The sequence below is a fragment of the Spermophilus citellus genome (genome assembly GCF_964194105.1).
Source record: "Spermophilus citellus genome assembly, chromosome: 13".
Lineage (NCBI taxonomy): Eukaryota > Metazoa > Chordata > Mammalia > Rodentia > Sciuridae > Spermophilus > Spermophilus citellus.
Window position 1 is genome coordinate 75,298,126 of NC_138193.1, and position 27,806 is coordinate 75,325,931.

General features: G+C 35.4%; 1 protein-coding gene across 13 annotated transcripts in view; it reads left to right on the forward strand.

Moving 5' to 3' along the window:
* NRXN1 (neurexin 1) overlaps window positions 1–27,806 on the forward strand; it is a gene marked incomplete at its 3' end in the record, with an annotated part of 1,087,855 nt that overhangs the window by 896,086 nt on the left and 163,963 nt on the right. The gene's annotated exons all lie outside the window — the stretch shown is intronic.

Sequence of the window (27,806 nt, forward strand, 5' to 3'; positions counted from 1 at the left end):
CATTCTTGTTGCATGCTGTTTCATATTCCACTGTAAATAACTCACAGATTTATTGACCTCTGGCAGTCTTTAGGAAAGTTCCATTTTGTAGGGTTTACTTTAGATTTGCTTTAAGTGCATCAGTGATTCAATCTCACCAAATCTTTATAACAAAGCACAATTTTCTTCTAGCCTCCTCAAAAGGATTGTGCTATATATCCCACAGTTTTGTGCCTTACTTTATGCTTTCCTGGTAAAGAGGCTTTCATTCTGAAGAGTACAATGTAGTTTATAAGATAGTTCGAAACACTCAAAAAAATTTAAACCGAGTTTATCACTGGCTAGCTGTGTGATCTTTGCTAGCTTCTTTTAGTTTTATCATCAGTAAAATGGAGCTTATTATTCTACCTAACTTTGAAAGCAATTGTAAGGATTAAAATAAGCAAAATAGATTAAAAGAAGTGCTTAAAACAATTTCTAATATAATATTTAATAAGTAACACCCCATTACTATGATCATACTCTTAAGTTCAAGTATTGGCTGTTTGAGCCATATTTGATCAATTAATTTTAACAAATGATCAGGAACTTACCCAAAATTATCATAAAATGCTTGAATCAAAATATAGTTTATATGGCCTTGGTGGTTAATACAGTGAGGATAGAATAAGTGAGAAGTTTTTATCTACCATTAAGTGGAAAGTTTTATTTTTTTTTATAATTCAGATTCTGTGTAATAATAAGTTTCAAATGGGAATAAAATTTAAAGAAATGGATAGTAAATAGTATAATCAAATCAATTTATTCAATGACTTTAAGATATCCATTTTAATGAAATATTCATCTACATTCAAACAACAATCCAAGACTGTGGGAATGGATATTTGTGCTTTCAATTTATATTATATTTAGCATGAACCTCCACTACCTAGCAGAGTGTCTACTTTTGAAAATGCAATTGTTCTTAAGAAGTTTCAAGGACAAAGTTAACATGTTTGTCTAAAATAAACTTTGAACAGTATGGTGATTAATAGTTTGCTAATATCTGATTTCTGGGCCTCAGGTCAGCATTTTGCCCTAGTATGTGTGCATACAAGTGGAGATGTTTGCATGTGTATATATTTGGATCTTTGGATAGTTTCCAGTGTGTCCTAGTCATATTTTGTAAAGGTGTGGTGTCTGGTAATTTCTGTTTTTTGAGTTTCAAAATGTTTATTGCTGTTTTCTCTACCTATGTCTATTTTCTTGGAAAGCAGTCTATGAGTCAGAAGCACTGAAGTTAATTTACATGAGAATAAGCCTAGTATTAACTTATGTATTTATTTAGTCTTTATTATTGGCTTCTTGATCAAGAATCCAGCAAGACTATTAGCAGTTGCTCTTAGCTGAACATAGGATGGACCAGTTCAGAAGAACTGAGTGCTTTAAAGTACCACAGGTTCCTTCTATCAATGAACCAAATTTATGGCTGAACATTTTTCGAAAACAAACCTAGAAAGAGCCTTTTTATAGTACTTATGGGAACGCTTTTTTTCTGGCCATTTTTCTTGAATATCAGTGGAAAAAATATTAAGAGCAAAACTGAAATATAAAAATGATTCAAGTAAATAAAGGGAAATGACATTATAACTGATTGGTTAGGCGGCAGTTGCAAGGATTGATAGGTGAACCAGAAGGCTTTATATACATCCACAGAGTTTAGTTCCTTTTGCCTTGTTAGCTGAATTAGGATTTTAAAACAAAATCTCTTGAGCTAGGATTAAACTCCTCCAGTATATTTTCCACTCGATCTGGAAGAGAGACTTTTTACATTTTATATTGAAATGATAGATTTTTAAAAAATGAACTTTCTCTTCCACTTTTCTCTGTTTACAGGAAGGTTTTGCATCTCCCTAATCCCTGCCACAGGTTTTAGACATGACAAAGGGAGCTCTGATAAAAGACAGAGTGAAACTGGGGATTTCATTTCCTGTGGGGTTTTCCAGAAGGACTGACATTCACACTTAATTGTGACCTCCTCTGTTTAACTTTCCCAACTAAAAGAAAGCCCTAAAATGTTTGCCCTGGGGAATACCCTTAGCAGGGAAAGCATTTCATAAGAAAATGAATGCATGCATTTGATTGTTTATAGTCTTTTCTTAAAAAAAAAAAAAGTGAGATTTTTCAGGACACCCAACCTTCTAAAAAAAATGAGACCATATACTGTTTAGACATTTTGGGGAAAGCACAAATTAAATATGAAAAGATGGAATAGCTATTTTAGGATTTAAGTTCTCATATGCTAATTTTCAAATTAATAATGAGGAGCAATTCTAACTTAGACCTGGTGAGCAACACAAAGCTCTCAGTGTCATACTGGTAATTGTATATCTAAAGCTTATCAGCAACTGTGTAAGACCAAATAAAAACATGACAAATTAATACCCAGGACTGTACATCTTGAAATGTATAGTCTTTCCCAACAAAAATGAACCTGGTTTTAAACTCTGTCTTATGTGCCAAGAATTTTTTCCATGGTGAATTAAAAATGCATTTCAGTCTTATACTAACAGAAGACCATGACTGATGTTGTGATTCCCATCACTGTCTACTCCACAGCCAAGGCAAGCAAGATGTAAAGGTGAGATTGATCAGTAGCCATTAACTCCACAGGGACCCCCAGATGTCCTAAGACAAGTAGCTTAGCAATTCACTATTACAGTTTAAAAAAATACTTATAGAGACTGCTTTTGAAAACAAAACCAAACACAGAGTCACACTTTCTTTTTTATTGTTTTTTTTTTTTTTTTTTTTTAATAAAAGAAGTAGAAAAATGATAAGAATAATCTTACTTCAGTTTCCTGGAAAAAAAAAAAAACATTGTCAAATTATTATTCTAATTTTTTCCCTAAAAAAATACTTGTTGTGCATAGCTTATGATTTTAGAAAGCCTGGGCAGAGAGACCTTCCAGATAATTTACATTTAAATTATGCAGAGATTTCAGAAGAAGTCCTCTCCACAACCTTCTCTGTACATTAGTTTTTCTGTTTCAGGTGTGATCTGCTGATTGGCAGAATCAGGATCACCAGGGAGTTTATGAGAAATGAAGAATCTTAGAGTTCATTCCATATAAGAATGAATTTTAACATGATCTTCAGGAGACCCATAACAATATTTGAGAATTCCTGCCCTACAAACCTGTTTGTCAATATTCTGACTGAGGGACACATTTTGTTAAACACTGGACCTTACTTTCACATTCATATACTAAATCACAATTTTATTCTCTTAGAAGGAGGCATACATAGTTCATACAGTACAAGAAAGAACACTTAGGTCTTTACTGAATTTATTTCCAGCATAGTCTTATAACAAAAGTCCTGCCCATGCTGTAAAGTCTAGAAAACACCATAAAAAATAATTGCATTAAATTTCTTAGCAGTAGAGGCCATGGGCCAATTCTAGTATTTTTACAATAGAAATGCCGGTGACTGTATCATATATTTTCGTCACGCTTTTGTCAAAATAGTGGATTTTTTTTTTCCTGACAGCCTGAGGCTTTATGATCTGGCTCACTGAATCGGTGAGAAGTACTCATGGAAACTCTTCTGGTGACTGTGTGAATAAGACACACACACACAATTCTAATGCTTAAAATACTATCTAAAATACATTGTTCTTTTTGAGCCATATAGCAAGAAATGCTTTTTGGAAGAAGGTATAATTATCTAATGCTTGTTCTTACAACCCATCTTTATTTTGGTTTTTGTCTGTTACTTATTATATGCTTTATTAAAAACATGTTTTTCAAACACTACCTCCTACCTTTGAGTCTTAAATGTATACAGTACACAAATACTTGTATTGCTTATTCACAAATTACACCTGTATTTAAATTATGGATTGAAGTGCAAGGTACAAAAATCCCTTCCAGCTCTCTTTGTTACCCATTCTCCTTGTCTCTGGGTTAAAGAATTTTTATGAGAACCCCTAACAATTTTCTAATTTAAAAAGTGCAGTTGTTTTTCATAGCACTTTTGGGATTTTGTTGACTGAAAAGAGTATAAATCTAAAGGGTGTTTATTGTTTTATGATCTTCAATTTTCAAAGTGAAAGCAGCAGGACATGGGTTGAAAATATTTTAGCATGTCTACTTTCAGTTCTTATTTTTTTTGTCTAAACAGACTCTGATTAAAAAAAAAATAAATCATGACTGAACATTCTGCAAACGTCTACTTCTTCCTTCATTCCCAAGGCTTGTCAAACACATATGCTTTAAATACATGTGCACCTGGGCAATTTTTGTGGCTCAGTTAAGAAAACCATAAATAAGGTTATCTCCTTATTATCTCCTTATACCACTCCCACTCCCCAGTAGATACTAAAAGGGTGCAGATCTCAGGCAAAGAGCAGCAGCATCAAATGAGCAGTATTCAAGGAAAAACACCTTTTAACAATAGCACTAGCTACATTCTACATTTGAGAACAGGTTTCCATGTATACTGAATATTTTTTTACAGTGTTGTTGACTTGATTTGCCTAAAAGTGTTTTGAAACACTGAAGTTGGGCTGGAAGAACATTGGGCCTTTCCTCAGGAGAGGAGATAACGAAAAGAGATGTCCCTTGCTTTATTGAATCCCCATGTCTGAAGATCTCCAGTGTTACTTTTCCAGATATGCAAAGCAATTTTAGTACTTTACTGTGAGAACATCTCTGTGTGTTCTTTTCTAGCAGCAAAGTGACCCAATTGAAATCCCCAGATAGTTTTGAAAATGCTTTTGGGGTCTAATCTTTAGCTTTCATATTTGAATGCATGATTTTTTTTTTAATTGCAGATCTCTTCTTCCCCAAACATAGACAATGGCTTTAATTGATAATTGGTTTCATACTGCTGACTCAACACTTTAGGTTTTATTTCTAATTAACCCTATGAGGTTCAGATAATAACTTTAACTTGAGTGGGTTTTCCCAGCTTCCTAAAGTCATTTATTAGACCCTGTGATACCATACCATAAATCTTGCTGGTAAAATTCAATTGCTGTAGACAAGCCAGTGGAAGATCACCAAAAATTGAATAATTTTTTACAGTACCCCAGCAAGAGGTGCGGTAATTATTCTTTTAACCAGCTATGTGTTTCTTTGGTTTAAAATATGTTAGTTACAATAAAAGAGAGACATTGATCCTTGGGGGAATTCCAGGCTATGTCTTCAGATCCTATTTAGGAAGGTTTAAAAATCAATTAGGCAAAAATATCTAACCACTAGTATTAAAAAGTTAACAATATAATTGCTAAGCCCCAGATTGATCATATCTCCTTAATATATCTTCTTAATTAGATAGACTGCTTATAAATTGAATATAAAGTTATATATGATGTATATACATACATGTGTGTATATATACACATATTATATATACACTTATATACAATGTATGTATATAAATAATATATGTATATAATATTTATATACATATATATATAATTCTGTATGACAACCTTTTTTTTGGGGTGGGTGTACCAGGCATTGAACTCAGGGCATTTAGCCACTGAGCCACATCCCCAGCCCTATTTTGTATTTTATTTAGAGATAGCGTCTCACTGAGTTGCTTAGCACCTCACCTTTACTGAGGTTGGGTTTGAACTTGCGATCGATCCTTCCTCCTGTTTCAGCCTCCCAAGCCACTGAGATTACAGGCATGTGCCACTGTGCCCTGCTTACAGACTATTTTCTCTGTTCATATTGGACACACCCTAGCATTTTTGAACAAATAAATAAAAATGAGGCATAAAGTTGTCATATTCCAGAAATGAACATGACTTCTCCCAACTACATTGCTCTTCCTGTTGCTTTTGTCCACCTCAATTTTTCTTTTCCCGTAAGATGAACCCTTGGTTATCCCCAGGTTATACAGTCAGACAGGCTTGGCTTCATATCTCACATCTCATTCTAGTTCTATGACCTTGAGAAAATTAATCATCATATAAGTCTCAAGCCAGGTACAAGAGGGAGAAGATGCTTTTCCTTTTATTAGTTTGTTGTGGGGATCATACAAGGAAATACATATAAACTACCTGAACCATTTTATTATCAGAATTAGAACCCAAGGAATTTTGATTTTTTGCTACATGTAAGCTTGAGTGAACATTTAGGCTCCCTCAGAAATTTGTTTCTTCTGCAAGCCTTCTGTTAAGAGATTTTTTTTAATATTCCCGTAAGGAATTATAAATTAAAACAATTTGATATGTATGTAAGCATGTGTGAATGTGTGTACATGTATGTGTATATGCTTCATAACAGACTTTCTATATCAGAGTGAGTTTAGGCTCACAACAAAATTGAGCAGAAGGTACAGAGATCCCCCCAAATCCTGCTTCTACATATATAAAATTTCCCCCACCATTCAAGGGTACCTCCCAACAGTGGTACCCTTGATACAAATGATAATCCTACGTTGACACACCAATATCACCCAAAATCCATAGTCTTGGTGTTGTACATTCTGTGGATTCTAACTAATATACAATGGCTGTATTCACCATTTAGTGTCATACAGAGTAGTTTCACTGGCCTACAAATCCTCTGAGATCTGTTTATTTTTCCCTTCTTCCCCTCTAGATCCTGGCAACAACTGGTCCTTTTAATGTCTCCATAATTTTGTCTTTTCCAGAATATTCCCTAGTTGGAATCATAAATGTATAGCCCTCTGAGGTTGATTTCTTTCCCTTTGTAATGTGTACTTAAGGTCGTCCCACTTTTTTTTGGTTTGATGGCCCATTTCTTTATCACTGATTAACATTTCATGGTTTGGATGTACCCAAGTTTATCAATTCAACTACCAACTACCAAAGTTCTTCTTGGTTGCTTTTGAGTTTGGCAATAAAAAATTAAGTTTGTCTTAAACATTCATGCACAGGTTTCAGGGTGGATGTGAGTTTTTAGCTCATTGTATAAATATTAAAGAACTTGATTGCTGGATTATATACTAAGAGTATGCTTAGTTATGTAAGAAATTATCAAAGGTTTTCCAAAATGGCTACACCCTTTTTCAGTCTCACTGGCAATGAATAAGAATTTCTGTTTCTCCCTATCCTCACCAGCATTTGGTATTTTCAGTGCTCCAGATCTTGGCAGTTCTTACAGGTGTACAGTGGCAACTCATTGTTGTTTTAATTTACAAATCCTTAAGGATATATAATGTTGAGCATCTTCATATGTGCATTTACCATCTGTATATATTCTTTGGTAAAGTGATTGGTCAGATATAGTGTATATTTTTAAATCTAGTTTTTTGTGTTCTTATTGTTGAATTTAAGAATTTTTTGTATTTGGAGAGCAGACCTTGTGTCTGGTTTATTTTTTGTACATCATTAATTTTAGAATCAGCTTATATATTGTCTTTCAAGAATGTACAAACACTTGTGTTACATGGACTTAACCTTCAAAACAGGGTAAAGACCCTTAGTTTTTTCTTGTGTCCTCCACAGCATCCCACAAAAATTTTCTACATGCAAAGAAATATTCAAGAATGCTTAATTGACCACCTTATTGATTAATGTCCAATAGAAGCCTTTTCAATGTAGTGATACTCAAAATTTTGGTCTTCCAGGAGAAAGTTCAAACCAGTGGTATCAGGCAGGACATTGTGAAAATTATGATCCTCCTCCTGCCTAATTTTTCACTATTAAGATGAATTACATATGAGCATCAAGGACAAAGAATCACAAAAAGGAGATTCTCCTAGAATTGAACATACATTCCACAGGCTTTAATTGAGGGACTTGCAGGTTGATACCTGTATAGGTAGAATGAATTATAGAACAAATGTCTCAGACAGAGACAAAGTATGAGTAATCCTTTTTCTTGTATATATTTTAAAACTTCCATGACATAAAGTACCGTAAAAATAGTGAAGAGCAGGTACTGATTCATTCAAAAACATTTAAGTGTCTTGCCATGTGATGAAACATTGAGTGTATCAATTCGATATAGATCTATTCAAAAAGCTTTATAGTCCTAAAAGCCAGAAGAAACTCACAATAGTGATCTATAAAATCAAAAGAGAACGGAATTAGTCGTGGCTGGAGGAAGTTAAGTCATTGATTCATCCAACAGATATGAAGCACTCACTGTAGTCCATGTTTCATGCCATATAATGGGGCTTCAGGGGTGAATTGAAAAAAAATCCATAATTTCAAGATCTTCTCTGAGCAGGAGTCCATTTCAATGGGAGTGAAAGCTTCAGGAAAGCATCTCAGGGAAGACCTTGTGGAAGAGGTACATTTAGAATTGGCATCAAAGGAGACATAGAATTTAAATATCTGGAGCTGTGAGCAAATGATAGGGAAAGCACATTCCAGATACTGAAAACAGATATAAAATAAGCACTTGGATGCCTATGTTCCAAAAAAAAAAAAAAAACCCCACAGAAATCTATTAGTTTCCAATTTCCTTTCCTTATTCTTTTATATCTACAAAAGTATAATTCATATACTAAGAGGGTATATTTAATGAATATGACTTAGACATTACTTTAAGCACTTGCTGTGAGCTGGTAAACGTAAACTCATCAAGACTAAATTCAGAATAAGCAGCATCTTATGTAATCTGAGCTTTCTTTTACTTACTGGAGAAGACTGAACCAGGAAGAAATCTGCTTAGATGAGATGGTGTAGTAACAGGTGAAGAGAGAAATCTGTGTCACTTGCCTCTTGTTGAATCCATTTTCTACATCAACCAGAATGATACGCTAAAATTGATAAAATGAATCCTGGAAGATTAAGCCCAGGATATACATGAGAATTGGCATTTCACACAGCAGAGTAAGAACGGAGTATTTTGAATGAAGGACAAGGTTGTAGCAAAGGCAACACAGATGGTAGATCTAGAAGGAATGGTTAGGGTGTCATCATTGCATTTTCGATTCCACAAGGATCAGTGCAATGAGGATAGCTAGCAAATGAACAGTGTACAAAGGTCTGGGGATTTTAGTTTACTAAAAGCTCAGATGAGCAACTGGTGAATGATTCTTTACCGAACTCAGACAATGCAAATGGAAGTAGAGTGTCTTAATTAAGAAAAGTGCTGCACTATTTGTTACCCATATTACACACTGTGTTTAAGTTAGTGTATTATGTTAAGATCCATTAGAAGGGCTGGCAGTGTAGCTCGGTGAAGAGTACTTGACTAGCATGTGTGAGACCTTGTGCTTGATCCCCAGCACGACACCACTGGGGGAAAAAGAATCCATTAGATTTTTAAGTTTATTAATAGACTGTGTATCTGAAAGATGAATGATCAGAAAAAAACTTCAGTTAGAGATTGATAAAGAATGAAAGATAATTTTACAGCAGAAGGCTTAAGTTGAACATAGAGAAAGTGGCCTAAATAACTGTATTCAAACAGGTGAAAGTTTGTCTTATGGAAAAAGGGCACAGATTACACTACAGTGATCCATCATGCAAGAATCATGAAAGGAAGGTAACTTTCAGTTCAAAAGGATTTTAAAATGAATAAGTTGCTCAGAAGTAGTGACATCACTGGCATGTTTCCAGTGGAACTTAAGGCAGGGAGATTTTAAAACAGCTTCTTGCATCGGGTGAGAGTTTAGGCTGAAGAGCACATCCCAAATTCTCAGGTGTTTATTATTTCATTATTCAGTATTTTCACATCACTGGCAAAGTCTGTCCCATTTCTTTCTATTTCAGACTTTTTTCAAAGTCTGTCCCAGTTGCCCTTAGCACATCATGAAACATTCTAAAATAATGGTCTGAGAAAAATTCTAAAGTTTTCTAGTTTTATGGTTTCCAAAATAAATACTCATTTACAATTTAAAGTTTTAAATAATCTGAGCAAACACAATGGAAATAAAGTATTATATCTAATAAAAGTCATTTCATAACCTGGATAACCAAAATGACAGGCAAGGGATGTTGACTGTTTTATGTTTTAGAGTCCTAATATTATTTTAAGGAAACTCAGATTATGGTTATTCTCTTAAACTACCAATAGGGGAACAATAGAAAAAAATTTTTTATGAATAGTAATGTGAAAGACTACAATACATATTTTGTCATCTAAACCAAAACCTAAGGGAAAATATTCAACTCTGCTGTATTGTTGAATTATATTTGATAACCATTTCTATCAAATAATAGAGAAACAATATAGAGAGATGCTAGAATCGTCCCCTCCATTTATATTCCATCTTCTATGAACATTTTTTTTTTTTTTTGCCTAAGACTATAGATACACACACGTGCACACACACCACATTTAAAATTGAGAAAAGAATTAGATTTGGAATTGTGTTTCACGTTAAAGGTTATACGAGTGATGGGACTGCTTTCTCATCATTATTTCGGAGTGTGGAGGCATATCTGATGTATCTTGATAATGATTACCGCTTGTCTCTGTGTCCTACTTATTTCTTGCATTATACATCAGCCTGAGCTTGACAGGAAGGATAAAAAACTCCCATAATCCCCTGACAGCTCCCTTATGCTCTACAAAGGTTCCTGTACATGGTAAACATAGGTTTGTTGTGTTAACTACATCGACATTATGGAAGTCTAATTGCATATATGTTGAAAGCATTGTGGATAAAATCATACAGAATATATTCTTCCTTTGTGTTCTACAATGTCTTTATTTTTTCATGGGTTATATACAGCAGGAACGTCTTTGTGACATCAATAAATGAAAATAAACCCACTCTACAAATAAAAGTGAACAATTGCTCCCTGGATACATTTATACTATGTCAGTATAGTCCCCTGACCTCAGCCAATGTGAATGTAGCTGCAATTTTGATAGAAAACACCAGATGTGAATGTAGGGTCTGCACCAGGCTCTACAGCAGTAATTGCTGTCAGGGCTCCTCAACATTCCAAAAGAAGTCATATTTTTTTTTTTCTGTCCTTCTTTTTCTTTCTTTCTTTTTTTTTTTTGGATTCCTTAAAGTAAAGCAGTATCTAACAGTACATTGAACCTAAGAGAATCCCATAATCCTAGACAAAGAAACAATTTTAAATCCTGAAGCAGGCAGGAAGAGTATGCTACTTTAAAATCATAACTATTTTGTGATTGTTGTGTGTTTGCTAAATTTTTATTTATTATTCAATAGTGAACTGTTATGAATTGAAATATGTTAAAGTTTGTGACAAGCAAGAAGACCCTGTAGAATAGAATAAAATTATAGAAATAAAAGGGAAGTTCTAAGAAAATGAAAGTGTTGGACTAAGTGAGGGAACTGATGAGGGGAGTTAATTGATTTGTTAAAGATCATAAATAGAGTGGGGGGCAGAAACTGCTGTTCTCTTGATTCACAGGACTCTATTGTTCATTGTTCCCATGGTGGAAATGATCCAGCACAAAAAGAGAAAATAACATAATAGACCGGAATTCAGAGTCTACATTTTAAAGCATTTGCCCCCGAATGTTCATATAATTTCATTAAACTCATATTTTACTTGTTTTATGTTAAAGTATTTTTCTTAATGTCTTTGGTTCTCCTAATGGAAATGTCTGTATTTATGTGTGATTACCTCACGTTTAGTTACAATGGTTTTCTGAAGACTATCACCTTCAAATCATTTAAATGGCTGTTTTTCATCCCATATGGGTACCTCCAATAAGAAACTAGTAGTCTGTGATTATTTTCCTTTCCCCCCCAATAGTTAAAAAGATTATTTCTTCTTCCAGTCATGTTACATTGATAATGATGTAACATTTTATTTCTAACTTGATGATAATGTAAACTCTTACTTCTTACTTGAACAAAAATGCCTTTAATATTAAGCATGATACTGTCAATTGACTGAAGATAGATTTGGTTTTGTCATGCCAAGAAATGGTCTTTTTCTAGTGATTGATGTTCTTTTACTAGGTGATTTTAAAAAATCAAGAATACATATAGATTTACCAAACACCTACAGAGTTTATTTCAGTGATTTTTGTTTTCCTCATTTGACTCAGTGGTGTGTATTGATAAGTTTTCTAATTTTGAAACATCTCAGAATTTGGGGGATGTACTTTCTGCAGTCATACATAGCATTTGAAGTCAGAAGGAGTGAGTTTCAGTCCTATGTTCACACTGAGTGGCTGTATAAATTTTTGCTACATTGCTCATCTGTAAAATGATTGTACTATTAGTTATGTCAGAGATATAAAGGAAAATCAGTTGTTATATAAAGTGTCACGTAGCAAGTAGCACTACCTGCACAACCATCTCCGCCATAGTGTGTTATTCATCTATGAACTATTAAAGTCATGTAGACTATTGTTAATTACGACTTTTGTATCTGTGACTATAATATAAATATATTGACCTATAGGGTTTTGTGTGTGCACCACATTTCACTGGTATTTGTATAAGGAAGCTCTAATTTTATGAAATTATAAGTTGTTCCATTTTTTAATATTCTAAAACAGATTCCATCACTGGGAATTACCTATTCTTGATTTTTTTTATACTAAGGCAATATAACTCAGTAGAAGGTAAGAGCACATACTTTGGAGATAGATCTGGATGCAAATCCTGATTCTTCAAATGATTAGCAAGTTACTTTGGGCAGGTCACATCTTTATGCCTCAGTTTCCTTAGCTATCAAATGAAGGTCATAATAGTATATGCCTCACAGAGTTTACAATTCAATCAATATTCAGTGAATATTTTTTGATTATTATGGGTCAGACTGTGTCTTCAGGGCTACATTTAAAAAGATTAAACTGGAAACAGATGTTAGTCATTGACACTTAGAATTTATTGTTAATATCATTACTAGCAGTATTAATAGCTTGGACATAAATTATCTAGGCTAAGTGTCTTTTATGACTGGTAATTTCTGAAGTCATCTTTGTACTAGTGTTAATAACTTCCGAGTTTATCAGTTGTGACTCTCCAACAATGTATGAATATAGCTGGGCAAATACCTAGGTAGGTATTTTTTTCTTCTATTAAAGAGAGAAACTGTTTTTGTAATATTTTTATTGTAATACTTGTATAAGATAATTATATTCTGGAAATTAGCATGTGACAGTATTTGTGGCAGGAGACTCATCCTAAGGATAGCAAAAAATTTAATAATAGCAATAATCCTTAAATGTCCTTAATAGTCTCTTTAATCCTTAAATAAATAGCTATTAAAATAACAAATGCAAGGCTTATTTTATACAATTTCCAGGGTGGTTCTTTCTTTATATATCAAAAATATGTATGTTTTTCCAAAGATGTAAGGTTAAATTTGTTTTAGGTAATTATTAATACTTCCCTTCTTGTGCACATATATAGAGAACTTGAGTATTGCCAAATTTTGCCTTAATACTATATCAGTAATCAGATATGATATTCATTAACCAAAAACATACCCTCTATGATGAGTGCATTTTGTGGTCTATGTAATGTCAGTGTAGTCATTTGATCAAAAAATGCATTGAAATAGTTCAGCTCTTACAGTGTAGATTGGATATTATGATGTTTTCCTCTGAACAAGGAGTCTATGATCCATTAAATAAAAAACAAAATAAAATGCTAAGATTGCATTTAAATTTATGAAGTAAATTTAAACATTACATTTGAGAAATCTATCTTGAAAATCCTTTGAAATCTCTTACAGTATTTTTTGTATAAACTGTGATAGCAAAGTTTGAGATAGCCAATATAATTAATTACAGCAGAAAATTATATTATTATTACTTCAAAGCAATATGGAGTAGTTTTATTATGATTAGGAAAGCTTATAAAAAGCTTAATGTTATCAAATGAATTGAACTGGGTTCATATTTATTGTATCTTGGTCCAAACATAAATTCTTCTCTCATCTCATATTCATCCATCATAAAATGTAATTGTTGAATTTTGAGAGGCAATCATATATTATTACTTGTTAATTATTGATAGGACTGTAACCAGAGCAAATATTAAATATCTTTCTCACTTTTTTATTGCTGTTGACATCAAAGACTGTTATTTGCTTAAGGAGGAAGAGTTTGGGTTACTTTTGTTCAATTTCTAGGGTAGCACTGGTATTATTTTTATGATTCCTTGCATAAAGTATTTGCTTAAAACTGACATACTTTGGCAACATGTTGGGTGAAATCAGCTCAGATTAAAAAATGATATCATGAAATTCTATATTCATGATTGGAAGCTTAGGAAGAAAAAAGATGATGATTGACAGCCTGATTTCAAACAATTAAGTTTTAAAAATTAAATAATTTGAAGACTTTGGATTTATAAATAGAAAAATCATATTCATAGAAAAAGCACATTAAAAGGGTCTGAAAATTGGTGGAGTGTGTGGAGTGTGTGTGTGTGTGTGTGTGTGTATTTTAATTGCAGTAATGGGGATCAAACCTAAAACTTCACACATGCCAGATAAGAATTTACCTCTGAGCTGTATTAAATAGGAGAGAAAAAATATGATAAATATTGACATTCCCAATCATTACCTAGAATTGACTAGGTCAGGTAAGAAACTATATTAAAAAAGTGTTTCCAATAGATCATATTACAAACATCAACAGTTCTACCTATTACATTATGTTTAGTATTGTGTTACCATAAATAGTTAATGATGGTTCCCATCATTTATCCGAAGCCATTTAAAAGCTTCATGTACAACACTATATGCAATGACTTCTTTGATACACAGCAGTCACAACATTCAGATCTACATTTACTTTGTTATTGGCCATGGTATTTGGAAAACCGGAACTGCCGTAAAATTTTTGTATTTCTTTTTAAATATCTGGTTTACTACCTTTGGGAAACTACAGCAAAATCTCTCATTTCCTTGCCTGTTATAGTCACAAATTTTGTTTAGCCAGAACTCCTTGACTCATTTTGTTATTATAATACATTCTATAGCTTTTGATTGGTTTAAGTTAAAGCATCTTTCCAAAATAGTAACCAGTACTAAAAATGATCTTTAAAAATCTATTAGCTATAAAAACAAAAGTTACTAGAAAATAGGAATGGAACTATGGAGATAGAGAGGAGACATTGGCTGATCCTCCAAGTTCTCCTCCTGGGCAGAGTCTTTCAGCATCTGGTGACACTCCAGATTTTTAATTAAACCTGAAGGATTCTGCACTTCCATTAATGTTCTTAGGATTCTCCAAGTATGAGAAAATCTGTCCTGGTCCTAATTGCTGGCCAAGATTTAGTCTACTAGCAATTCTGAACAGTTGGTCTAATTTAATACCCATTAAAAAGACTGGCTGGGCTCCGCCCACCCCCATCTTGGCAAATTTGTCAGTATGTAATCTTCATAAAATGAAAAGGGTTTAGAGGTCCAGGATACTCTCACATCACATCTTTTACTTCTAAAGGTTCTTAAAGGGTGTACAGAGAGAGGAAGAATTACGTGGTTGAAAAATACTAGTTTGCAACCAAACAGGTCTGGGTTGGCTGCAACTAGATTGATGGTTCTGCTGTGTAACTTCAGAGAAAAACTTTTGGTTTTGAGTTTCAAATTTCCTCAACATGGAGACTGGAGGGCAGTAAATAGTGTGTGGAGTGGAGTTTTGAAAAGTACTTGCTATGTTCTTGGTATATATAATGGTAAGAATGTTGGTGTCTTATTCTTTCCAAGAGGCTTACATTGTTAAATCTAAACTGCAACCTTTTCAAGCACCTTGGACCTACCAAGAGGAACAGTGGAATGATTGATTAAGCTTCTGGAATCCAGACCAGGCTGCCTGGGACCAAATCAGAGCTCTAAGACTTATCTGTCATGTGATTTGGGATAAATCATGAAACTTTTAAGGCTCTAATTCCTCATCAATTAAAATAAAGTAATAATACATGTTCACATATATTATTTCTTGTAAAGTGTTTACAGGGGATGCCAGTAGGTAGCAAGAAGGGATGCCAGTAGGTAGCAAGAAGGGTAGCTGTTATCATCATCAACGTTATGCATCTGCTGTCAAATACTGCCCATCTTGAGTAGTCACTCTCATTTGGGAAGACTTGGCAATCATATAACAAAACAGTGACTAATTTAGATATGGTTTCCATTTGGCTTCATAACAATATTTGTGATTAATTTCTCAGTGCATTTTTTTTTACCCTCTCAGTGAGGTTTGGTTTGTGTTCTTTTTGAGAGGACATATTTGGCAGGGGAAGTATATAAGTGGGATATGAGATCACAGCCCATTAATCTTGCAGTAATATTTAATACTCAAAGATTCATCAAAGGTAATGGGAGTCCACTTAAGAATTCTGTTAATCAGTGAAACGCGGGCTTCCTGTGTGGCACTGGCTTTTCAACTGTCATCAGCACCCACCTTTAATTAGGTGTCTCCTGTGCTCCATTTGGTAAGCACTGAGGAATTTTTGCTTCAAGAAAGCATTTTCACAGATAGTACTGTCCATTTATTCAACAGATTCAGTACCCAGATCCAGATCCACCCTAAATCCCTAAAGCTCTCAACATTGTGAAATATGGAGGACCATTAATTTGGGGATGAGGAAAGCAAGAGCTAACCAGGCAGAAGAACAGCAAAGGTCCTGAGATGGTTCAGGACCATGGTGTATCGTTCAGAACATGGAAACCCAAGGCTGGGGTGGCAGAGCAATGGGAAAGGGAGACAGAGAAAGAGCTTGAGTTCTTTGGCTTAGATGGCAGCTAACTTGGCTTTGCCTAGGTAATTACTCTGGGTTCTCTTTACTCTATTATCAGTATTCACTAGTCTGAAAATATTCTCTGGCTCTTCCAGGTGAATGTGAGAAGGGAGAACCTCCAAGAGTCTCCAGGGATTACTGTTCCGGAGGGAGACATTAGAAACGAGCCTTTATCTCAAGTTCAACATATCCATGAATTGTTCAAATTTGAGCACTTTGTGTTTATTTGGCTTCAAAATTCTTGGCCATATTGCAGGGCAAATTCACATTTGACTTCCTTGATTTGACATTTTTTTTTTCTGGAATTGGATGAAGGATCTTTCTCTTGTTTGAAATGACATATTATTCACTTCTCACAGCACTGCATTTTGGAACATGGGCATTGAACCCTGTTCATCTGCTACTGTATCTAAACAAGGACTTGAAAGTGTTATAGGTTAGAACTTTTCTTTCTTTAACTAATTTGGGGAAGGTGCTTGAAAAACTAGTCAACTGATTTCAAACAGTATTTTTAAGGTGGAAATTATATGAAGAACTCTTGCTATATCTTGAGATAAAAGGGCTCTCTAGAGAAATAAGTTAACAAGACATTCCACCCCACAAAGAAGCTAAACATGTTACATTAGCTTTGAAATATAAGCATAGAATGATGAATCATTTTTTGACATTGTAGAGCAAATGACTTTTGGAAAATGTGACGAGTCCCTGTTGATTCAGAATGTCTTTTATATATCGCATTTCATAAAGCACATTGAAGAATGACAGGAACAAACAATTAGATGAATGTCAAGATGCATACTGTTAGGTTCTATCAACAATTTTCAATTCTTAGATTGGAAAGTTTTAAAAATATACATAGCCATTTATTTTTCAATTGGTTTATTTCTGCAAATGCTGTCTTTTAGTTTTCTGTGCATAAGTCCATTCAAATAATATCCAGACAAATTTTCTAGACAATACTTATATATGTTCATTTTTTATTCACATCCCTGTATCTGTAAAGAGTCTATATATTTGTATTTGCATCTGCATTTGTCCCTAAAAGCATCTGTCTTTATACTCGCCTATTTTCTCTCCTTTGAGGCCTGTGCATATACTGTTTTCTCTGTCTGGAAAATGTTTACATTCATTACATATTTCTGTTCACCTTCAGGACCTCAAAGAGGCTCTGCTTAATCACTCAGTTTCTCTCATGCCACCCAACTCTTTGCCTTTTTGACACTTGGCGTGCATTATACACTAATATAAATTTTAATGTGTAAAGAAACAACGTAATTATATATTTCACAGTGGAAGCAGCTCTGTCTGCTTTATTAACCACCCTTTTCCAGAGCTTAACAGAAGGCCAGGAGTATAGCAAAAAGTTTTGTTTTCTGAAAGACTAAATAAATAAACATAGGTGATTACTAGACTTATTGGTATTGTGGTAGTTCCAAAAGTTTGCTTTTAGTTATGCGAGAAATCCATGTATTTGAGGTAAATCAATTGTGTGTGTGTGTGTGCGTGTGTGTGTGTGTGTGTGTGTGTGTGTGCATGCATCCAAAAAAAATCCATTTGAGTTTTTTGAGTGGTGGGGAAGAGTGGCACAGTGTTTTGTGAGATGCACTGTAGCTAAAAGATAGTCAATAAATATTTCTTGATTATTTTTGTGGCAGAAGTATTGTTTTCTGAGGATTAAGAGAGGTCATGATCACTAGGAGCTTCATTCAGCCTTGGAGCTTCTGTTCTCTTCTGAAAATTCTGTTGTGCTGGAATTACATGCATCAACATAGACTTGTGAGGGCTGGAAGAAGTATTACTTACCACTGCAGGGATAAGAGAGTCTTGCTGCTTGTGTAGAAAACAGACTAGTGTTGTGTTGGACTTTCTATGCCCACATGCCCAAGTGTTCTTTTTCCAAGGATGTCAGTCCTGCTCTAGAAGTCAATAAGAAAGAGAAAACAAAGGAGAAGGGTTGCACTGTCAGCTGCTGTGGAATACATTTCAAATTAGGGCTTGAGGCTTGTGAAAGGCAAGACAGTATTATCAGAAAGTCAGTCCATCAAACACACTGAAAACACCACCTCACTATTATTTCTTGGTTGCAAGTCACAATGCACAGACAGAATTTTAGAAAAGTTTATCCATTCCAAATTAATCTTTCCATTCCTAAATTACTATACATAGCTTATATCAACTGAGGAATTTAGAATAATTCATTATTCTCTTGATATGTTTTTATGTTTTTTTGAGATTTAAAATAATGAAAAGGTTCATTTTGTTTTACCTGCAACCTAGTTACTAAGGTAACATTTACCATGCAAAGGGCTAAAATTACCATCCAAAGATATTTGGTCTATTTGTCTAAAAAATGTTGTGCTCTGAGCTATGGAAATTTGGAACATTAGAGTCAGACTGTAATTATATAGTCAGTTCTCAACAAAAATGATGGTCCTAGGATACAACAAGTAAATGAAATCCACAAATAAACCCAAACCTCTTTTGAAGGAAAACCTTTTTACATAGAAATGTCCAAAACTAGTAGAATTGATATAATGTTCTTTCTCTGTGTGATTCCTGGTGGAGGTTAATAATCAGCAGCATAATGGCCCAAAGACAAGGAATCAGAAAGAAGCAGAAAAACAAAGATTGTTGTTTTAATCAGCACCTAAAATACAATGTCTGTTTCATATGGTTTTCTAAATGACCCTACAATATAAACAAGGCTGAATTAACACTCAACTGAGGGTTTTTTTTTAAACAATACATTTTTAAAAAAAAAAATCAGAAAACATGAACAACAACAATACCTATCCATATCTGAGCAGCCCACTGAACTTTGTACAAGCTTAAATTGAGCCAATTTGGGTCTGAAAACTCTATGCAGCAACCCGAGGACTCTGTCATGATGCAGAACACCAGGCTAAGTGTCCACATCAGAAGTATTACCTGCAAACAATTAAGAAAATCACACAAGGCATCAAGTCTATCCTTATTTCTCATTCTGTTTGATTTTTGCTCCTTGATTTTTAGGAAAGGAAAGATTAATAAAGGAATAGTTCTTTACATATAAGGAACATATTTCAAGTATTCCTTCTTCAAGGTGGTTGGCGTTTCAGTACATGAGGGTACAAAATTAGTGAGATGACTCTATTTTTGCAAGAGGATAAATTAGCTTTATTTCATTCTCAGCTGTGAGGGTATGATGGCCCAGGTGTGCTATTTATAACAGGGGGAGTGTCGTGAAAAAGGCTTACTTGACCATTCTAGAAAACATCATAGAAGTAGTAGAGTGCTTTCTCAGACATAAAGAATAGTCTAGTATTGGCTCAATCAGTGAAATAAACATCAGAAAAATCTCAAAATTCCAGCTTAGGATTTTTGACCCATTCAAAGATATACTAGCCAGTCACGGAGCAGACTAATTCTCTCCCAACATCATCTTGATTCTGGACTTAATTTCACCTATTGTAAGGGAATTGAAACACCGAAGGGCTGTGGTATTGTCCTGAGAGCTCAGGGTCTTTCCCCTGGTTCAGGAGAACTCATTGTTGTGACTTGGATTAGGTGTCCCCCAAAAGGCAAGAAGGATTAGAGGAGAAATGATTGGGTTCTAGAGCCTGAGCCTTTCTTAGCCCCTGATAGGGATTAACTAAGTGGTAACTAAAGGTATGTAGGGTGTGGGTAGAGGAGGTGGGTATTGGGGGAGTGCCCTTGAGGTATATATTTGGTGATCTGAACTAAGTTTCTACGGCCTGATTATCACCTGAGCTGCTTCCCTCAGCCACCCTCTTCTGCCCATGATGTCCTGCCTTACCTCCAGCCCTGAGGAATGGAGTTTCCTGTCTCTAAATCGAGACCTCTGAAACTGTGAACCCCCAAATAAACTTTTCCTCCTCAAAAATTGTTCTGGTCAGACCTTTTACTCATGGCAGTGAAAAAGCTGACTGAAATATCCATTGATCCTTTTCTCACTTAAACCACCAAGTCCTTCATACTTGACCAGGCGGGGGCGGGGGGGGGGGGATTCTTGCCAATCAGGACTACTCTTCCATGCCTCTGAGGAGAGGGGTTATAATTTCTTGGGAAAGAACATGGATGGTTCACAAGGCCCCACAGATTACTGATTCATCACCCTAATCCGATATTTTCTTCCCCCTCTCAAATCAAAGAATCTCTGATTTTAAAAGACAATAAAATCCTAGAGTTTTGTAAATTTTGAAAAAAAAATCTAATCGAGACTCAAATCCAAATTTAGGAGGGTTGTTTAAAAAAAAAATCTCAACTGCTAATTTCTTTTCCAATTATGTTTATCCTTGCTACCCACTTTGTCTTACATTTATACTTTTCCTTGAACTAAATCTTTGATATAGAGAGAAGAAGGGATTTTTGGGATGATCAAGTGGCCTCTGCTTCAGTACATCTAGTGATAACACAGCTTATCCCAAATGTGAAAACAATTAGATTCTGAAATGTTCTCTCCCTCTCTCTCTCTCTCTCTCTCTCTCTCTTTCTCTCTCTCTCTCTACTGGAGATTGAACCTGGGGCACTTAACCACTGAGCCACATCATTTTTTTATTTTTTATATTTTATATAGCCCTTTTTTATATTTTATTTAGAGACACATGGTCTCACTAAGTTGCTTAGGGCCTCCATAAATTGCTGAGTCAGGGTTCGAACTCACAATCCTCCTGCCTCAGCCTCCCAAACCGTTGGGATTATAGGTGTGCACCACAGTGCCCAGCCTAGAATGTTCTTTCTTGATCTGGGGGTTAAACGGATGTTCTAACTCGGGTCAATCAGCCTTTCTGAACTTTCGCTTCCTCATTCATAAAATAGTTTAACTGCTTCACACGTCCTTGTGAAGGTTAATGAGATATTATGTCCTCTAGCAAAACTGCAATGGCTGCATAATTTGAGCATTATTTTAACTAATTTCCATCAACCCACTGTGAAGCTAAACATTGTTTTTTAAAAAAAATAGCAATGGGAATAGTGGTAGTAATAATAATAGGTCACAGGTGCTGTGTAGTCATTAAGTATGTTTAGAACTTTATGTGCTTTATCTCACCAAAAGACAACTGCAGTGGGATGCAAGGGTTCTGGAATTAAATAGTGGAGATCTTTGCACAACCTCATGAATGTGCTAAAGAACACTGAATGGTATACTTTAAAAGGGCACATTTTATGATACTGTATGCAAATTATATCTCAATTCAAAAAGGAAAATTGGATGTGAGTTTGGGAAAATTACAAATGTAAAGGCTGTCAGTTAAATGCTGTACAGAATATGATGATTAATAAGCTAGTCTTTTTTCCTACCCCAAGCTGTTTTTAATATGTTCAAGGAGGTAAAACAGGCACATAAAATCTAACTCCTAAGGCAATGAGTAAGGGAGAACTATTCCAGGCTTACGAAGTTTTATTAGACACTTGTAAGACCTAGAGATGACCAAGAGATGACTCAGGGCAGAATCTCATGGACTTAAAGGAACTATGACATTAGAAATAAATATGCTATCCTTAGTAAAGATTTGATGGGAAAACAGAGATACTGTTCTTTCAAATGTATCACCCTTAAATGAGATCTCTCTGCAGGACTAGGACCTAAGACTTACCCAGTACCTAGCCACTACTAGTTCTGTATTGGGTGTCCAGAAACAAAAAACAAAAAAAAAAAAAAAAAAAAAAACTTTACTCTGAAGTAATCCTTTTCTTGATTCAATCTCTGAGGATGCCTTGGTTTCAAGGTCTTTTCCTAGCACTCAGAGCTAAAGTCCTTCTTTTTAAGAAAGTCCCATCGATTTGATTAGATTCCCGTGCCAATACATAGCTATGTGACTTAGGAGAGATTGTCTGAATGTTCTGAGGAGGTAGAGATGGGGCACTTGTGTTTTCACATGTCCTGGGAGTTTTAGGTATGCTGAGAGGTGAGATGCACTGTACCTAGGCCTTGTGTCCAGCGAGCACTGATACCAGGACCTGGAAAGAGGAGTGAGGGATAGAAGGAGCATAACTTTTATGTCCCTAGGTGCTACTTTGGTCCCCACTGGTTGAGTTACAGCTGTCCCAAGGCAGGCTGTCTCCTGATGCCTACTGGGAGGCACCCTGAGACCCTTCAGACACCTCCATCCAAAACATCTTGCTCCTCCCTGACATGCCTCAGGCTCTTTTTTGGACCTGAGTGTTTCCATGCATGGTTTACCTTCCCAATTTGATTGTCCCCAAAGACAAAGAACACACTTTCCATGTTAGTATTGTCCTCACATGTAGTCTAGATATTAAACAATCAATTTTTATTTATTAGCTGAAGGAGCAAAAAAGAGACTATTTAATGGGGAACATTGGATAGGAAGAAGGAAACTTTTATTTTTGAAGTGGTGATGTTTTGGGGAGTAGGGGGTATTTTCAGTTCAGTCTCTGTTTAAAACAGTAGACTAAAACCCCTTCATGACATTACAGACCATCTGGATGGATAAACGTACTTACCAGTAGGACCGCTAATTCACTTGGAAATGTATTTGGGTTAAATTAACATGTTTGTTTGGTGCTGTGGGAATAGGGTGCTCTCTGACAGTCTCTGCAGTTTTGCCACTCCAGTGACAGTGAGTATAGGCCCCAGAGTCCCCATCACGCCTTAAAACCTTTGCTCCCTGGTGAGGATTAGTCTCTGGGGGAACAAAACATCACATTCAGCCTGACTCTAATTTCAATCAGCGGTGTAGATTTGGATCATGGGAGTTGTTTTGTGTTTGGAGATGAGCACAGTCGTGTAGCACAGGTGAAGGCGTTGTGTCATTCTGTCCACAGTCGGGCCCTGGAGCATGGGTCTGTATTGTGGTGCATGAGAGACGTTTCTACAACGTATGCAGGCCCCCTGCTTATCCACATGCCCCTTTGGGTTGCACGTTTGTTCATCCTGCTTGGCTAATCCCTAGGAGTGCAACAAACAAACAGGCAAAGAAGGAGACAATCTTTCATTTTTTTATTTGTCTCTTTTCCTGGGCATAGTTGTGCCAAACCCTTCTATACAGGGACCTCAGAGTAGAGGAGAGAAAGCAGTGGATTGAAATCTTATGAAACATATCTGTATGACAGACAGAAGGCTAAATCTCTCTCTCTCTCTCTCTCTCTCTCTCTCTCTCTCTCTCTGTGTAGTAGATATTCTGTTTATCTATTTCATATGCACATAACTTAGAATATATAGACATCTGTAATATGCAAACATCTTGCTTGAAAATGCCCAAGACACTGAGAATACCATTAAATCTCAATCTTGCTTCAGACATATTTTTCAAATGAATGTCATTTCAGATGGTATTAGGCAGTACATGAAACCACGATGCCACTGTTAGAACGTTCAAGTACCTTCCTAGAGTCGAATTGCATGATGTTTCCTTTTAACTTGGTTTAATATTATAATCCTTATTCAGAAATGAGCTTTTGTGAAAAAATCAATAATTACCTTTGTCACTATTTATTTAATGAATCCATGGAAAGACTTCATTAAATTATAAATGGCTCATTACTGATATTCTCATAATAGATTTGTGAAATGACGGTGTGAGCCAGTTATTCATTTCAAGGAAGATACAATACAGGGAGATCAGTACATGTCCAGTGAAATGACTGCTGGTTTTGCTAATGCAATATTCATGAGAATTTGCCGAGACAATCACATTTAATCCCAGAGAATAAGAATGTGAAATGAATTCTTTTAAATTGTAATTATCTATTGGCAAGAAAGTTTAGCAAGTTTTATTGTTTATATAATTGAAATGGCTTGGTATTCTGTCAATATGGGAGGGTTGTATTTTGAGGGTATTCACTGTGTCTGAGTGATATGGTAAAACCTAGTCCTATAAATATGCTTGATAGGAATATTTTGTACTTCATTTACATTTAATTTTTTTTTTTTCCGGGAGCAGGGAGTGATCCTTTGGCTATATATTTAAATTGTGTTTTTTTTAAGGCCTTGATGCAACTTAGGGTGGGGTAGATAGAGTAGAAGTGGGGGGTAAGGCCTACTGTTGGTAGCTCCTTTAGAGGTGTTCACTACTCTAGCTAACTCCATAGTTGTAAGTTGAGAGCTGAGGCAACCAATCAACATATCCAAGAACTGGTGGACATAATTTAAAAGTCAGAAGCTCTCTAAGCCTCACTGACCCTTATTGTTTCTTAGATAAGTTGCAAGCAGTTAAACCCCATGAAATCTGAGGATTTCTGTACCCTAGAAAATAAGCATTTTATATATCCAGCTGCAGAAAAATGTAAGGATAAGTTAAAGGGACTTATTTCTGAGTTTGAGATGCTATTTGGCTCTAGTACTGCAATGCTTCTGCTCACAGAACTTGGACCTCCTTAATTAATAATTAGAACTCTGGGAAATCTTGGTGATTGTGACCTTCCTGTTAGAATAAGTAGAAAACATCAGGATTTTTTTTTCTAGTCTTCTCCTGATTTAAGAAACATGTCTACATTAGAAAATACCCCCACCCCCACCCCGCAAACAGTGGACAACTCCAGGATAACAATTATTTTCATGCCTTTGTTATGTTGCAAGGGTTGGTTCTTAGAATGCACCAAGAATTTTAAATTCCTCTGTGGGAATATTTCTTCCTGACCCTAGGGACATCCAGGCAGAGTCTCAGCACTACTGTAGTCATTCTTAGATAGTAAAAAGGTCATCTGTTCACTTTTAGACATAAAAAGTAACTTCAGTTAGTTTCTGTACAATAACAAATAACTTACATCTTCTGTTAAGCCCTCTCTATTATCCCTACTTGGTCACACTGAAGAGGCCTCCTGTACAGGGAGGAAAAACATGATGTTTTTTTCTCTCAATTCCATGAATCTCACTTCTCTTCTCCCTCCCCAAGTCCTCCAGGGATGAGGCAGAAGAAACAGGAAGAGATAAGGGCAGAAATGACCTTCTTTGGCCAATACCATGGTAGCCATCTCACCCACTAGCTTAACCTGTGCTTGAAGCTCTTGAGAGAGCACTTTTGGGAGGCATGTTAATGAACTCTTCAGAGTTCTCACCAACATTATTAGAATTTCCTTTCTTAAAATTCCCTTGATACCAGGTGCAATGGCATATTCCTATAATTCCAGAGACTTGTGAGGCTAAGACAGGAGGACTGGAAGTTTGAGGCCAGCCTTAGCAACCAATGGAGGTCCTCAGAAACTTAGACCCAGTCTCAAATGAAATAAATTTTTTTTTTTTTTTAAAAAGGGCTGGGGATATAATTTAATGGTAAAGCGGCCTTCTTTAATACCAAAAAAAAAAAAAAAAAAAAAAAAAAACCAAGAAATTCTCTGAGGAGGGTAAATGCACCTCTTTCAGATGGCCATTGGGATTTCTGCCTCAATCTCTGGATGTCCATCACTGCAAATTCAAGTTCTTCCCTGTAGTAAGTTTTCTGCACCCCTGAGCCTCATTCCTTCCATGGCTCTACTAAGCAGGACACCACGTATTCTGTAGTGGCTCTCTAATCTCTGGCCACAGGTAATGTCTTTTGTCCTATCTCTGATGCACAAGTGGATTCCAGTGCTGTAATATCTTTTTGCTGTGCCCCCGGGGTATCATGCAGCCACAGAGTTTTCTTCCCTTGAAGATTTTTCAGGTATATTAGATCCCAGTTTTCTAACTACTGCAACCACTGCTGCCATATCCCAGAAGATGCATATCAAATTTCCTGAGATGTTCCATTAAAGCCTCCTTCCCCTGTACTTTAGATAAGGGAAAAGTCCCCTTTCACCTTGGAAGTATGTGTGAATCCCATCACATCCCAACTTTCTTCTCAAATCCTCTTCTAATTATCAGTAACCTCTTTGCCTTTCCTCCTTTTTTTTTTTTTTTTTTTTGATGGACCAGATTTGGAGCCCTAAAAGTAGTTGACAGTGCTCTCCTTTGCAAATCTGGCTTAAGCAATTTTATACCTAATTTTGTAAGATGGACAAGCAATCTTTTTTTTTTTTCATCTTCTTAAGATCTCAGCTAAAATTGCAACAAAAAGCATCCACCTTTTAACAACTTAATAAATTCACATTTCCATTGCTTACTCTCCATTATGAAATTATTTTAAGTATACATTGAGTGATATGTATCAAAAAACTTTAAAACCACAATAGGAGACCCCATGGTGCTTCTACTTTAACAGGAGAGATCAAACAGGTTGCAAAGAACAGTCAGATTTATCAAATCTGTAAGCTAGCTGTGGGACCTCAATCAAGTTACTTTATCACTCTGGGCCTTGATGTCATCATCTGTAATATGGCAATAAAATAGTATCTCTCTCATGGGACCGTTATGAGTACTACCAGAGTTAGTATTTATAAAGTGTTCAGAATTCTACATACATAACCAATTGTTAGCAAACTCAAGAGTGGAAATAGAGCAATTTTAATAGTTATTTAGACTTTTGTTAGATTGCTTCTCTTGGACCTACTTTTATTTCTCAACATATTTTTTATCATTCTTACTTTTAAATAGGTGTTATTTTAAATTATTTCAGTTTTTTTAACAATTCAGGTGATTTTCTTATGTTATCAAAATTTATATTTCCTCATTTTCAATAAACTGCCCAATGTTTTATATATATATATATATATTGATGGTGCTGGGGATTGAACCCAGGGCCTTGTGCATAGGTATATATATTTTAACACACATTAAAAAACAACTTTTAGGATATCTGCAGTAAGAGCATAATGAGCAATGTCACAAATAACATCTTCAATACTTCCCTTCAGTTAATGCAGCTTTATACAAGACTTTTAATAAGACTTCCCAGGGTGAGCTGAAGTCATCCTCCTGCTGCCTCCTTCAACAATGAGAATCTAGCAAAGAGAAGAGAGAATGTGGTCCAAACTTTCAGGCTTCTAATATTCTGACTTAAAATTTCTACAGGAAAGAATGGGCTGTGTGGCTCTTAAACCCCTCTCCCCCCATGTGGTTTCTCCCATCTGGGGTTGGATGAAAGGTGAGCAGTGGACAGTTTGAAGTTATGTCCTCTGACAAGGGCCTGCAGCACAGGTATTTCCTGCTACTGATGAAGGGCAAGCCCACATGCTTTAAAAGTCAACTGAGCTCACGGTGGAGTTGACAGCCCTGCTGTTAGAGAATGCTCCTCAGAGGCAGAGGACATGAGCACATGTTTCTTTGCCACCTTGTGTTATGAAATCCCAAAGTTAACAACCACAACTTTATACTTTGAAAGATTCTCTGTGTTACTTTG